Source organism: Struthio camelus, chromosome 16 (assembly GCF_040807025.1).
Source record: "Struthio camelus isolate bStrCam1 chromosome 16, bStrCam1.hap1, whole genome shotgun sequence".
NCBI lineage: Eukaryota > Metazoa > Chordata > Aves > Struthioniformes > Struthionidae > Struthio > Struthio camelus.
The window spans coordinates 20,932,264-20,945,781 of NC_090957.1; positions in this window are offsets into that span (position 1 = coordinate 20,932,264).

The window sequence follows — 13,518 nt, forward strand, 5'->3', positions numbered from 1 at the left end:
ACAACAACAAAACCCAAAAAACCCCCTCAGCCCAACTGCCAAACTGCGCAGCAGGCTGCGTCTCAGCCGCGCGCGGGCCCGGCCCCGGCCCCGCAGCCTCCGGCCGCGTCCGAGAGCCCGGCGCCGCGCCTCGGCAAGCAGCGGGCCTGCCGGACCCGGCTGCGACTAGGGTCGAACGCCGCCATTCGATTCGACCCGCGTCGTTCCGGCGGCGCGGATCGGATCGGGGGCGGCAGAGAGCCCGGACGGCGGCCGTCCCGTCCCACCTCCAGACGTCCCGCGCCCTCCGCACGGCTGGCGAGCAGACCCGTCCCGGCGGGAGACGTCCGGCCGCTCCGGCCTGCCGCGGGGCGAAACCAGCCCTCCGAGAAACGCCCTGCCGCCGGGGACGGCCACGCTTCGTCACGCCAGCCCGTTGGGCCCTCCCCTCATTCCTGTTAAAAATGCCCCGTCTTCAAAACATCCTCCTTCTTCAGATTTAAGACATGGGACGCTCGGCCCGTCAAGGTGCCGGCCTCCCGGCCCGACCTCCGGGCTCGGCCCACGTTAAGCCCTGCGCGCCCGGGCAGAGGTTGGCGCCGGAGCTGCGCCCACCCCCTGCTCCTCTTCTCTGGCTCGCCGCGGCGGCGGAGGGCGGCTGCCAAGGCGCCCACCTGCCACCCGCCCCGGCGTTTCCGGGGACGAGAAGCACAGGCTGCTGGCGAGGGGAGCCGCGGCGGCCCCCGGAGCAGCGCTTCCCCGGGAGCCACGTCTCTCCTACGGCTCCATGGAATGAAAGAGCAGAGGGAAGTCACTCTCAAGGAAGTGCAGCTCTGCTGCAGTAATTCCCACGTAAACATAACTAAGCAGCGAACGTACTCGGCCCTTCTTGGCCAGAGCGCAGCTGGAGTTTTCATCAGTGTGAGGATCAAGTTACAGAAAGAGTTTGAACAGGTTTTTGTCAGAAAAGTAAGGCCTATAAAAGAGGTTCTGGGTGACAAAATCCACAGCAACGGTCCCCTTGCTCCTCCTGAGCCCGAAGAGAAACTTCGGGTCCTTCACGGCTCTTTCTCCATCACCGTCCACCTGCCACACGAAGGCTTAATGTCCTGCCGGGGGTGGCGCAAAGCCGGGTTAAAACCGACGGACGGTCTTTGCCGGTCCGCTTTCCTGCTGCTGCCGCTGCCGCCCTCCAGAGCAGCCGAGGCGGCGGCCGGGGAAGGGACCAAGGTCCCCGAGGGGCCTTCCCGGCTCCCCCCGCCCCGCGGGCTCCGGCGCCCGGCTCGGCAGGGAAACAGCAGCCTTAAGGCGAGATCGTCGCCGTGTTCCGACCGAGGCCGCCGCAGCCGCGGGCCAGCGCTGCAAACGCGCACGTGCTGAAGCGCCAGCGATTCGAAACCGGAGCGGCCGCGGGACCGCGCGTGCAAGCCTCGCCGGCCTGGTTCACGCCTGGCTAGCCCGGGGCTCGCGCGCACCGACGCCGGCGCTCGGAGGCGGGGAGGCGCGCGCGTTTTCGGTAGGTGGGTTTCGCACAGGCACAATTACAAGCGTGCGCTATTTACCCTTGCGGACTGGCTACGGCTCAGCAGAGTCGCGCGGCTCTGGAGCGGGGCGCGCTTTCGCGGTGATACGCAGAGCCTTTCCCAGCGGCCCTGGGCGTGGAGTCATGTTCTAAAAATGCTCTGTTTTTTCTTTTCTCTTTGTTTGAAGGCGATGCCCAGCCTTTGAAGTTCCAAGGAAAGAACTTGAACAATGTGACCTTTCAGGCTTCGATACTGGACGACAAACAAAAAGAATCCAGATGACAAACCCTTTAAAAATACCCTTGGCTATTATTTAGCGAGCGGAGAAAGGAAATAGGGATGACATGTTTTGCTTGGATGCCGAGACGAACAGCAGGCCTCTACGCTAGCTTTAAAATACCGGTGGGGTGCTCGGAGTCGCGGGGCTGCGTGACCTGGAGCCTGCGGGTCCTGCGCCAGCAGCTCGGTCCGGGGCTTCAGCGGAGCCGGTACGCTTTGCTTGAGCGGGCTCCTGACGGTGCCGGGCGCTTACCTGGCCCTTGGGAGCATCTGGGGTCACCGAACGGGAGTCTTGGTCGCCCTGGGGAGGCCCGCCAGGGTGCCCAGATGCCGTGCTTTGGTCTTCTGCTTATCAGGAGACTCTTTCAAGGAAGGGAAAACACTTGGGAAAGTTAGGCAATACTGAACTGGAACGGGCAGAGCGTCCTGGGCTGGTCGGTCCCGGCTGGGGCCGTTGCAGTAATGCATCATCCCGGCTCCGCTGCCCTGGTGACGTGTGAGGGTGATGCATCACCAGCGCAGCACTGCTCCAGTGATGCTTGGCTCCCGTCACTTAGCGTCAGCCTCCTACCATCCACACCTCCACCAGCAAGAACATGCTCGGGACAGCCAGTACATTTTAATTGATTATTTGAAAAACTTTTGGAAACTTGCACTATCTATTCTCCAGCTCGGCTTTCTTTCTTTCTTTTTGGGTACCCAGCTAGGGTCAGCAATCTTGTTGTGAGAGCTTGGGAGAACAGCTCTCACTCCTCGAGATGGCTCTGCAGGCTTCGCTGGGTCACCCTCTTTATGAAGGTGAGAATGATTTGGGGAATAGACTGAAGTCAGTGGAAACCCCCAGGCTTTCTTTACATTTTGCACTGGGTACGCTGGCAGCCCAGCTGCGTTACGGTTCCAGTTTATCCGAAGCACAAGTCCTGCATGGACTGCGGCCCCACAAACTTCCTCAGCCCTCCAAGCCCGCCAAGCGAAGCTTAAAGCCAAGATTCAGAAATATTTCCAAGCCTATGGCTAACTTATCCTCAGATGCCTCTCTTGAACTCCTCCACCCTTGTCGTGCAGTAGACGGACCCCTGGTCCCGCTCTTTCGGCTGTATTTCTGCTCTGAAAGACCCTGAATAAACACGGATTGCACTGGACAGGCCCAGTCCGGCTGCCTCGCTCTTGGGGAGCGAATCCCAGCCCGGCTCCATCCTGCCGGAAGCACCTCCGTGGCCAGTGCGAAGGAAGCGTTACGGACACCGAGGTGTCTCTGCCAGCTGCCCACGGGACTGCTGCAAAAAAACGTCATCTGGGCAAACAGGCAACAACAAAGCTATTCAGTAGACTACTTTAAATTTAATCTGGCTGGAAAGTCTGACTGGAAAGATTAATCACAGCAGCCCTATCCCACTGTTTTGGAGACAAACGTCTGAACTTCCCCTTCAAGCGTCACCTCCTTCGGCGTGTCGCTGGCTAGCGTAGCTACCGACCCAGCAAGGCACCCGAGGCCTTTCGCTGGGGGAGGGAAGGGTGGTTTGCTGCATTTGAGTCACCTCTGGGGCGGCTAAAGGAATAAATATGGAGGCCAAATGTCTATAAAAACCTAAAGAGAGATGTTTCACGAGGTGTTTGTTTTTTTCTTAAATCCATTTGGCTTTCATTTTAGTACAGTAGCTTCTATAAGACCAGCTGTGGGCCACGCTCCCCATCGCGCTGGAGGATGCGCGGATGGAGGAAAAGCAATGCAGGAGCTGCCACCGGAGACAAGAAGACGTCTCCACGCAGCCCCGCACCCTGTCCGGGAATGGCGGCGGCACCAAGCGCTTCGGCAGGCAGCCAAGAAGTAATGCTGGACGTAGCAGCAAACAATTCCTCACCGTCAATGAAGAAGCTCTGGTGCTTTAGTGCTTGCGTCCCTGGCAAATCTGTTGTCTGGTTACGACTGTCCAAATATTCCCAAGCGATGCAGAGCCGACCCTTCCAAATATACAGAATAGATGTGGATCAGGAAGGCGAGGTTATATCTGACCCCTTTCTGCCATGGGGCTGTAGCTCAGGACCAAGCACGAGCAGTCCCGAAGCCAGATTCACCGTACGGTCAAACCACAGCTGGGGAAAAAGCCCCAGAAACACGGCGCGGCGGGGAGGAAGGGGCTCGAGGGGCCGCAGACCTCGCTGCTCTTTCGGCTGCTGCCTCAAGCGTTGGGGGACGCTGGACAAGTCGCAGCTCCCCCTGCCACCTCCCCTCCTCCCTTTTGCTTCGACCTTTATTCTTACTTTGGGGTTATCGCCTACTGCGCAGCCGAGCGCCTGGCAAAACAGGGCTTCTGCGGTGGAAAGAGGAGCAGTACGGCTCGGCCCCTTCCAGGCCGGCAGGGCTCCGCGCCTCTGCCTGGCACCAGCGCGGTCAAGGTCCCCAAGTCGCTAGGAGTCCCCCGAAGGAGCAGGTGACGGGCAATAACAATTACCAAAGCTTTAAAGACCTTTAAAGGTCTTTTCTTTTTTTGAAAACACGCAGAAGTTTTAAAAACTTTTTTCTCCCCTCCCTACGTCGCCGCAGTTCATCACGGCTGTAACGCTGCTGGCTCGAATCAATACGGGGACAACGTTTAGCTGTTGCATATCAACAACAAAAAAAAAAATAAATAAAACAACAACACAAACTTAGCTGAGAAAGGAATACGAAGGCAAACTCAATTACTGTTTCATCTGGCGTTACTGTAGCTTTGCTGCTTTTTGTCAGGGACTTCTTCCAGGCCAAATCGGAGAGATTATCTTGTCTGGATGTTATGAAGTAGCTAATCCCTTCCGCAAGGGCAGGAGAGCCAAAGGCCTCACGTTGGGCCAGGAGAAGGGTGAGTACGGAGAGGAACCGCCGCCACCAGCGGCCGGGGCAGCCTCTCGCGAGGGCTTTGCCGAGCCCGCGTCTCTGCCAGAGGGACGGATGTCCCCACGATAACCTGAAAGTTTTCCCCTTTCCCAGCGCGGGAGGGAGCGGAGCCCACGGACATCCCGGCCGGCCCCGGGCCACGGAGGGCGCTCGGCCGTGCCCAGGGCCAGCAGCTCCCCGCCGGCAGCGCTGCGATTCTGCTTTCCCTCTCCGTTGTTGCTTGCGGGGAACCAAAGGGAAAAGGTATTTTTAGCAAAGGAAAAGGCCGCTGTTTAATGTCACTGTGCTAAATGAGTTAGCTCAGCTCCAGCTCTCCCAGCGGCAAACATCTCGCCTGCACCCGGCGAGCGGCCGCTGCGCTGTCTGCCGCCGGCCAGCTCCGCTCGCAGGAGGGCCGAGAGCATCCCGGCAGCCCCCGGCCTCCTGCCCTCCCCGCGCGGATAGCCACGACCGGCTCGACACCTCCTTCCGGGCAAAATGTCCCCACAAAACGGAGCGGGTTTGAGCCCGCTGCGCAGGGAGCGGAGGCGGAAACTGCTGTTCCTGCCTGCTGCACTGCGTTGCCTCCCGGGGCCCCAACCCCTGGGCAAGCCGCCCGTGCAATGCCCCGAAAAGCCCCCAACCCATGCAACGCCCTTGCAATGCCCCAAAAGGCCCCCAACCCATGCAACGCCCGTGCAATGCCCCAAAAGGCCCCCAACCCATGCAATGACCTTGCAATGCCCCAAAAGGCCCCCAACCCATGCAATGACCTCACATCACCCCGAAAGGCCCCTGACCCATGCGGTGGTGGGAAGCCCAGCTGCCGAGCACGCGGGAGACCCCTCGAGAAGCCGCACCGGGGAAACCGGCCCATGAACACAGTCTTCATGAGATTTTAGGGGGCATATAAACAACTCCAAGCCTGTTGCTTCCAGGAAAGACAAAGTCTTATTTTCATGTGAGAACGGCTACGTTTCATCACTGCAAACTCAAACGAAACAAAGATAAACTTGTCTTAAATTGAAATTCATCAAGGTCTGAGCTACCCAGGGCACGGCGTTTATGAGCCTTCAGCGCGGGGGGAGAGCTCTCGTGCAGCCCTCGTGCAGCCCCAGCCCCAGGACGAAACGAGCTCGTCGCCCCTCTTCCATCATGACAGCAGGGAGAGAAAACAAATATTTCACTTGCCCATCCAACACCCTCCCGCCTGCGCCAAACCCACAAACTCGGGCAAAAAAATGTGCAGAGCTCGGGGAAACGCAAAAGGCCGCTCAGCTGGGAAAGCTGACCATCTACCCGGCGCTGCCTATATACAAAACACATATATTTTTTATGGTAAGTACTTCTTTTCAGCAGCAAGCAGTGCCTCTGTAAAAACCAAAAATGATTTTGCTATTCCAGCATCAGGAAATCTGCAAGTCAAAGGTGAGGGAACGACTGCACCGAGCAGCCAATATTAAAAAATCACAATCTGGCAGACGGCGGCAGCCCGCCACTCCTGGATTGCCAATCATTTTTATACCTCTGCGCTTTAAATAGCAATAATGTGTTGAATGTGAAATTGGCTGTGCTGATGCGGTTTGCTTCGCGCTATTAAAATACAAGCGTCGGGACACATATTACACGTTTTGCGATTCTTCAGAGACGTCGTAGGGGAAAAAATACAAACTCAGATAGAAATTTATGGGGGGAATTAAGAGATGTGGGGGGGAGACCTGGACGAGCAGGGCTCTCAACGAGCACGCGCGGAAGACCGGGGGGCACGGCGGGGACACACCGTTTAGCTCCTCTGCGCGCGCCCAGGAAAGAGGTCGCTATCGCAAAGTCACAGGAGCGCGCGGGGCGACGGCGACGGTTCCCCATCACGGTCATTCCCGTCGTTTTGCTCCGGCTTGGCCCATTCCAGCCCAACCCTCGGCCAAACTCCTGAGCCCCTGTTTTGGGGTTAGACCCCTCCTGTGCTTTCCTGCAGCGTTTTCCCGTTACAGAGACGGAAGCACCCCCAAAAGGGGGGTCGGGAGCATCACACCCGTCTCAGGGAGGCGCAGAGCAGTTCAGTGACGGACCTAGGCTCCCGCGGCCCCGAGCGCAAGGCGTAGCAGCGCTCCTCTCGCCCCCTTCGTGAGGGCAGCCAGCCGGCCTTGCTGGGACGTCCCCTGCCCGGCACCTTGCTGTGCCTCTGCACAGGAGCGGTTTTCCTCCTGGATCACTACGCGCTCTGACAGCCACATAACTCTTTTTGGCTGAATAGATCCCTTAATCTGTGATTTTAAAGTCATATATAGATACATGTACACATATGTAGCCACATATAATGCATAATTGTATAAAAAAGTACCGAAGCCATTGCTGTGTAAACACTAAACTCCTGAAAGAGGAAAAAAACCTGATGTGTTCACAGCGTTATTTCTGTCCATCTAAAAAGCCACAGCTGGATTCATTCATCTCCCCCCTCGTTTCTGCTCCCCCCCAACACCCCTCTCCTCCGCGGACGCAGCGATGGCCCTTGCTCGGCCACCTCCCCGGCGCCAAGCCCCTGCAAAGGCTTTCAAGAACAGGACGCTCCCAGCACAGACCTGCACAGAGCGTGGGCCCAGGGTGAACAAAATAAGAAAACCACCAGCCTTTAACGTTCTTAAGATTCGTTTTTTCAGAGCGTCGTCCAGGGACCTGGCCGAAGCTGGGTCCCCGCGGGGCAGGCGCTGCACGAAGCGGCCGCGGGGACGGAGGGTTTTGCCCTCCTGAACACCGCAGGAGGGAGAGCGGAGCAGCCTGCGGCAGGAGCGGCGGGGGGATATCGGGACATGCGTTTCACAGGAGGGGCACAAAGCAAAGAGATTTAAGGTCCTGTCATGTTCAAAAATTTTATTAGTCTTTCTGCTGCAGTTATAGATCTGATTTTATTATTATTTTTTAAGAGAATAGGCCTACCAGTAAAGTTCTCATAATAAAAGGTGCCAGAATGGAATAAAACCTGCAGTATCTCTGTTCATCACGCTCATGGACCCCATCGTGTTTAACCAAGGTCACAGAGAAGCAGCCCTCGAACCCGTGTTGCTCCAGGCCCTTCACTCTTCAGTAGCTCCCAGCGCCCTCCCACCGTCTCAATGGCACACCGTAACTATTTTTTCTTTACTGTGCTCTTTAACTTCACAGGACTTTGTTAGTGGCAACAAGAAGTGACTTCACCTTGAACGGCAGCTTTTTACGTGCATCCTTCGGCACGCTATCGCCCACCCACGAGACCAGCAGCAGAACGGACAGACCGCAAACCCAGACAGCCAGAGAGCACAATGTAATCAAAATAAAAAGGCTGAGAGAATTAACTTAAAAATGTTAAATGAGAAGAACAAAGACTTTAGACGTGAGCTGGAAGATGAATGGCCCTGGGAGGAGAAGGCAGCCGGGGCGGTCGGATGCAAAGGCGCTGTGTTTACAGCGGTTAGAGGCGCAGAGGAGATGGCGAGCGAGATATTGATTTGATAAGCAGATGAGCTGAAACCCTGAATGCATTGGAGATGCCGATAGGAGAAAAAGAGGGAGATGGAGAGACAGGGGAACGCCAGAGAAACAGCTGTGTACACTGAGATGCATGAGATGTTATGGAAAATAGAAGGTCATCATGATCCATGAAATTCTCAAAAGGAAGAGGAGCCGTGGAGATGGCGGGGCGACGGCAGGTGTTTCCACGCCAAGACTCTGATGGAACCGTAATTACAGGGAGACGGAGCATCCTGCCTGGGCACGGCAACTCGGAGACAAAACGACCCCCGGCCAGACCCGTCTGAGCAGCACCTGGAAAAGGCTGCAGGAAAGTCACAAGCGCTCAGCCCTTCCACGCGCAGCGGCCAGGCCAGGGGAAGGAAGCGGGCACCGCCGCGCGAAGAACACCAGCCACGAGGCCAAGCCGTGCGTCTGCGCGCAGCCCTCGCTCCGGCTACGGCCGGCGGCTCACAGAGCCCCGCAAAGCCCCGAGCGGGCTTTCTCCCCGTTCTCAACACACGGGGGTGGGATTTCCAAGGGGCAGGGGGGCAACTGCTGCCTCGCAGCTCCTTCGCAAGCCTCTGCCGAGGGGTCCTTTGCAAGGGGTCTCCCACGAGGTCAAAACACGAGGGAGCGGCGCTGCGTTTGCCACCGCTCTGGAGCCCGCCGCCTTCGGGCGGGGGAGCCGGCAGGCGGGTTGCCCGTCGCTCTCCAGACCTCCTTGCGCGCCTCAGCCCTCCCCTTCCCCCGGGGATTCTCCGCTTCTTCCTCCCTGAATGACAAGAATGAGTTTGAAGTATTTGTCAGGTCTTAAAAAATAAAGTGAAATTACAGTTATGATACATTGCACCTTTAGCTTGCCAAAAGGCTCCTGTCTGTGCCAGAGTAATGATATAAGCTCAGGTTGCAATCAGCCTCTAAAATATAAATGGGCCTGGATAAATATGAAAATGAGGTTTGAGTTTATTGCTAATTAAGCAAAACAAGAACCGCACTATATCTGCAGCATCTGAAGAGGAACGTTTCCTCCTGCCGCATCCACGCTTGTCAGGCTGTTGCCTCCTTAAAAAGTGCACTGAACCGCGTCTTCCCGGGCCCACGCGCAGAAGTGCGTGTTTCAGTGCTGCACAAGGGGCTCCCTTCGTTTTGGCTGGGGAAAAAGAAAAAAATAAATGTATTTGACTTGGCGGCAGGGGGAAACACTTGCTTCTCAGCGCCGCGGCAGCTCTGCTCTGGAAGGCGGCCACCGTCGAGAAACCCCCCGGCAACTCAAGGGTCGGTCCCCGCAAGGGGAGAGCGGCGCTTTTCCTTTATCGCCGCAAGCCCCGACACCGCGTAGGGGCAAATGCGGACAAGCAGGGAGAGAAGGGGGCCCGCGCGGCGGGGGACAGTCGGCGCATGTAAGTCAAGCTCCTATAGACTCATCCTATGGCTCCGGATTATATTTCTTCCGCCAAGGACAGCGAGCCCGATGAGCCGCGCGCCAGAAACCACCCAAAGCTGCGGCGCGGCTCCGCTTAGGCTGGAGTGCCACCTGCTGCCCCGCGCGCTCCAGCCGCGGCCCCGTCCGTCCGTCCATCCGTGCGTCTGTCCGGCTGGGGCGCCTCTGCTGAACCCGCGGGAAGCACCCGACACCTGAACCCGAGGAGGCTCCAGGGCTGGAGGAGGAGGCTCCTCCGAAGGAGGAAGGTGACCCGTGGCGGGTCGAAGCCGGGACCCGGACTGCCATAAAGGGCGGTCCCCCGCCGCGCTGGCCCCGCTCGGCCCGGGCGGGCTCCCGGCGCGAGGCTTCGGGGCAGGGGCCACGCACTGCTCCCGGTGGCGGCTCTTGGGTCACAGAATCGCAGAATGGTTTAGGTTGGAAGGGACCTCTGGAGATCATCGAGTCCAACCTCCCTGCTCAAGCAGGGTCCTCTAGAGCACATTGCCCAGGATCACATCCAGGCGGGTTTTGAATATCTCCAGCGAAGGAGACTCCACCACCTCTCTGGGCAGCCTGTGCCAGTGCTCTGTCACCCTCACAGGGAAGAAGTTTTTTCTCAGGTTCAGGGTCAACCGAAGGAGCGAAGCTGGCGCGCGTTCGTCTAAGAGACGCTGCGTGTCTAGAAAAGGCAGAGCGGGGCGTCAAGGGGGACGCGGTGCAGAGCCGCGCGCGCACAGGGAGCCACAAAGCCCCCGGAAACGGCCGCTGGGAGCCGAGCGCGGCAGCAGCGGACGAGTCCGTGAACTTGCCACCTGGACGGACGAGCCAGGCCGGGGGCCGCTCCTCGCCTTCCCGCGGGAGCCGAAGGCTGGATGGTCCCGGGGTGGCTCCAGGCAATTTAGCAAACAAACAGAAGTACGTTTTTCACCCACGCGCCGTGAAGTCGCGGCACCTATCGCTACCGGATGTTGCGGAGGCCAAAGGGGTAACGCCAGGTCGCCGAAGGCCGTTGTGTGGGGCTGCCGCAGGCCCTGGCCCGGCGGGGAGGCGCCGGCGCCGCTCGCTCGCTCGGGGCCCAGCCGCCCCTCCGGCCCCAGGCCCACCTAGACTTCCCGTCCCGCGGCCGCTCGCATCCAGGCTTTCTAGTGACGGCGCCGAGACGCGGACGGGACATATTCGTGTGCCTCAGTAGTGATAAAATCAAGTGGAAACCTTTTTTTTGTTGTTTTAAATAGAAAGCAAGCTGCCCGTGAAGTTGGCCCCCTGAAGCTGAGGAGCCGGGCGGGTCGCCGCCGCGCCGGGCTGCACACGCAGCGTTCCCGTGCCGGCGTCGGACGGGGGCTCCCCGCGGCTCCGTCCGCTCTCGAAGCCCCTTCTCGCTCCTCCCCTCCGCGCGCACGGGGGGAGCTGCGGAGCCAAGGGAAAACCGTCCCGGTGCCGTGCCCGAGGAGGGGCCCCAGCGCCCCCAGAGCCAGAGCACGGCCGCGGAGCAGGGAGGCCGCCGGAGAGCCGCCCCCGTCCCCAAAAGGGCCGAGCCCGGGGCTGCTGGCGGAGCAGAGCCAGAGCTCGCCTCGCGGCCGGGAAGCGATGCAGACGGAAGTTATAAATTAGGCATCCCCAGAGGCCTCGCTCGTTTTGCCCATAATAAAGTTACCGCTTTTCAAAGGGGGAAGCCCCTCTGACCGGCTTCGGCTGAGTGGACCCCGCGGGCCGGCTCAGCTCCGACGCAGCCCGCTCGCCCCCAGGGTCGCGGCGCCGGCCGGGGCGGCACAGCCCCTTCCAGACCCACGGCCGCGCCGCATCCCAGAGCGCGGGGAGGACGCGACCGCGACTCTCCTCTTCCGTCCTCCCTTGCTCCTCTGCTGACCTCTGCCTTTTTCCCTGCTCTTTTGCAGCAGGCCATATTCACCTCTTCCCCATTCCAGCCAGGCCGTTTCCCCTTGTCCCTATGAAAAGGGACCCCCACTCCTTTCCCTCCTTCCTCCCTCTCCCTGCTTCACTGCTCCAAGATTTAGGATGCCAGTGAGAAGCCAAGTGTTTTTTCTGTTAAAGCAGCCAAAGCTGCTTTGTACCTGGGAAATCAGGATACAGCCACCCCACCTCGTGGGCTGCTGAGCAGGAGCTGCCCACCAGCAAACTGGCCTCCAATAGCTCACAGAACAATTTCCAGGATAATAATTTCTGCAACACAGCTGTGGAAGCTCATAACACCCATACAGGCTGAGACTTTTCTTTTTTCCATGAAAAGAAAAGGGATGCCTATTTGGTGACTGCCAACACCACCTGATTTTGGTTAATCTCACTCTAGGATGTTCCATCTATTACAGCTTATAAAAAACACAGCCTGCAGCGCCAACAGGGAAAGGAGCTTCTCCCATACCGTACAGGCGGAAGAAAACAAGGGACGCAGAGCAAGTGCAGGAGAAGGTTCCCACACCAAGCTGCCAGTAGCTGCTGGAGATTGCTAACTTTGGCAAACCACCCCAAAACAAGGGAAAACACAGCCATGAAGGCGAGTTACTAACCTTCATCAGGAACAAGGACAGGAACACCTTCATCCCCTGGCACAGGGGGCACCACCCCAGCCACTTTCAAGCTTTATTGCTTCATCCTCCCGTGCCCTGGCAAGGCTGCAGCTAGAGAAAGCTGCAACAGTTCTCTCCTTCATGCATATCAACAACTGACAATTTCTAGTCCTCTATCCCACCATAAAGCACGTAAGGCTTCCTAGAGTAGAAAAAAGCTTTAGGAACACATTCACAAACATAAGCAAACATTTCTGGACGTGGCGCAGGCACCTGCATAAAGCTGCCATTGGAGTGCAGAGCTCTTCATCTTCTCTTCACCTTACATCTCCAGCTTGGCTCATATTCCAGATGCTGGCAGCAGAGAACTAACCAGATCACTGCCCTAGGGCTGAAATGCAATCCCTCACCAAGAGATTAGCTCCGAACAGAACAGGTTTAACTAGGGGAAGACATCACCTAGCAGAGGTGTTACCTGGCAAGGCACTGTTGATCTGCTGAAGCACTCAAGTCAGAGTTGATGACCAGACAACCTCCTCCCAGCTCCAGGGTAGCTCTTTTTCCTCCCCTTAGTCAGAAACTCTGTCCAGGAAGAGACCGCTGGCAGACCTGTTGAAGCGGCAAATCCAAACAGCCTGCCTGGAACTCCAGTAGAGCACCTCTGTGCACAGATAACTTGAGCGCTACACACGGCACCAAAGTGCTATAGATTTCAGTAGCGCGTGACCCGGAGTGCAAGAACTTTGCTGTCAAATTTTCACCTGGGAGATCTCACCTGATGGTGAATGCCATCTCTCAGAGGCTGCAAGGATTGAGAAACCCTGTGAACAGAAACCACTTTTCTTGGCATGAGCAGAGGCAAGAGAAACGGACATTTCTGAATTTCTTCGCCTCCAACCCACTGCCCTCCCATCAAAAACCTGGATGTGTTAAGCTACATCTACTTCTTGCCTAAGCTGCACAGAGTTGTAGTCCAGAGCATCCAAAAGTTGTCAGTAATTCTACAGTGAATACAAGGAATTGACTCTAATCCTTGAGATTGGGAAGATGGACAACTGTATCAATGAAAAACTGTGTTCCCATGTGTATATGTCTCAAGACCATAGAGGCAGTACTTTGAGTTTGGCACACTTCTATTCTGTGCAACCCTAGAGGAGTCAGTCTGTCCCAGGCCGTAGTTGCTTTTTCATCCACAGAGTGAGGATATGTCCTACTGCAAGAATAAGCTTTCCTAGTTTCAAGGTGCTCCAATACTAGGGTAAGGACTCCCAAATTTCACTTTTAAACACATGAATATGACAGCAGAGCAATTTCCTGAGGTTACAAGGTAAATTAATTTCAAACAAAACAGTCTCAACAGCCTTGAGTAGCAGTGCTTAGACTAAGGGTTTATAATAAGTAACTCATCTTAAGAATAAATCCAGTTTTCAGCTCTTCCACCAAATTTGA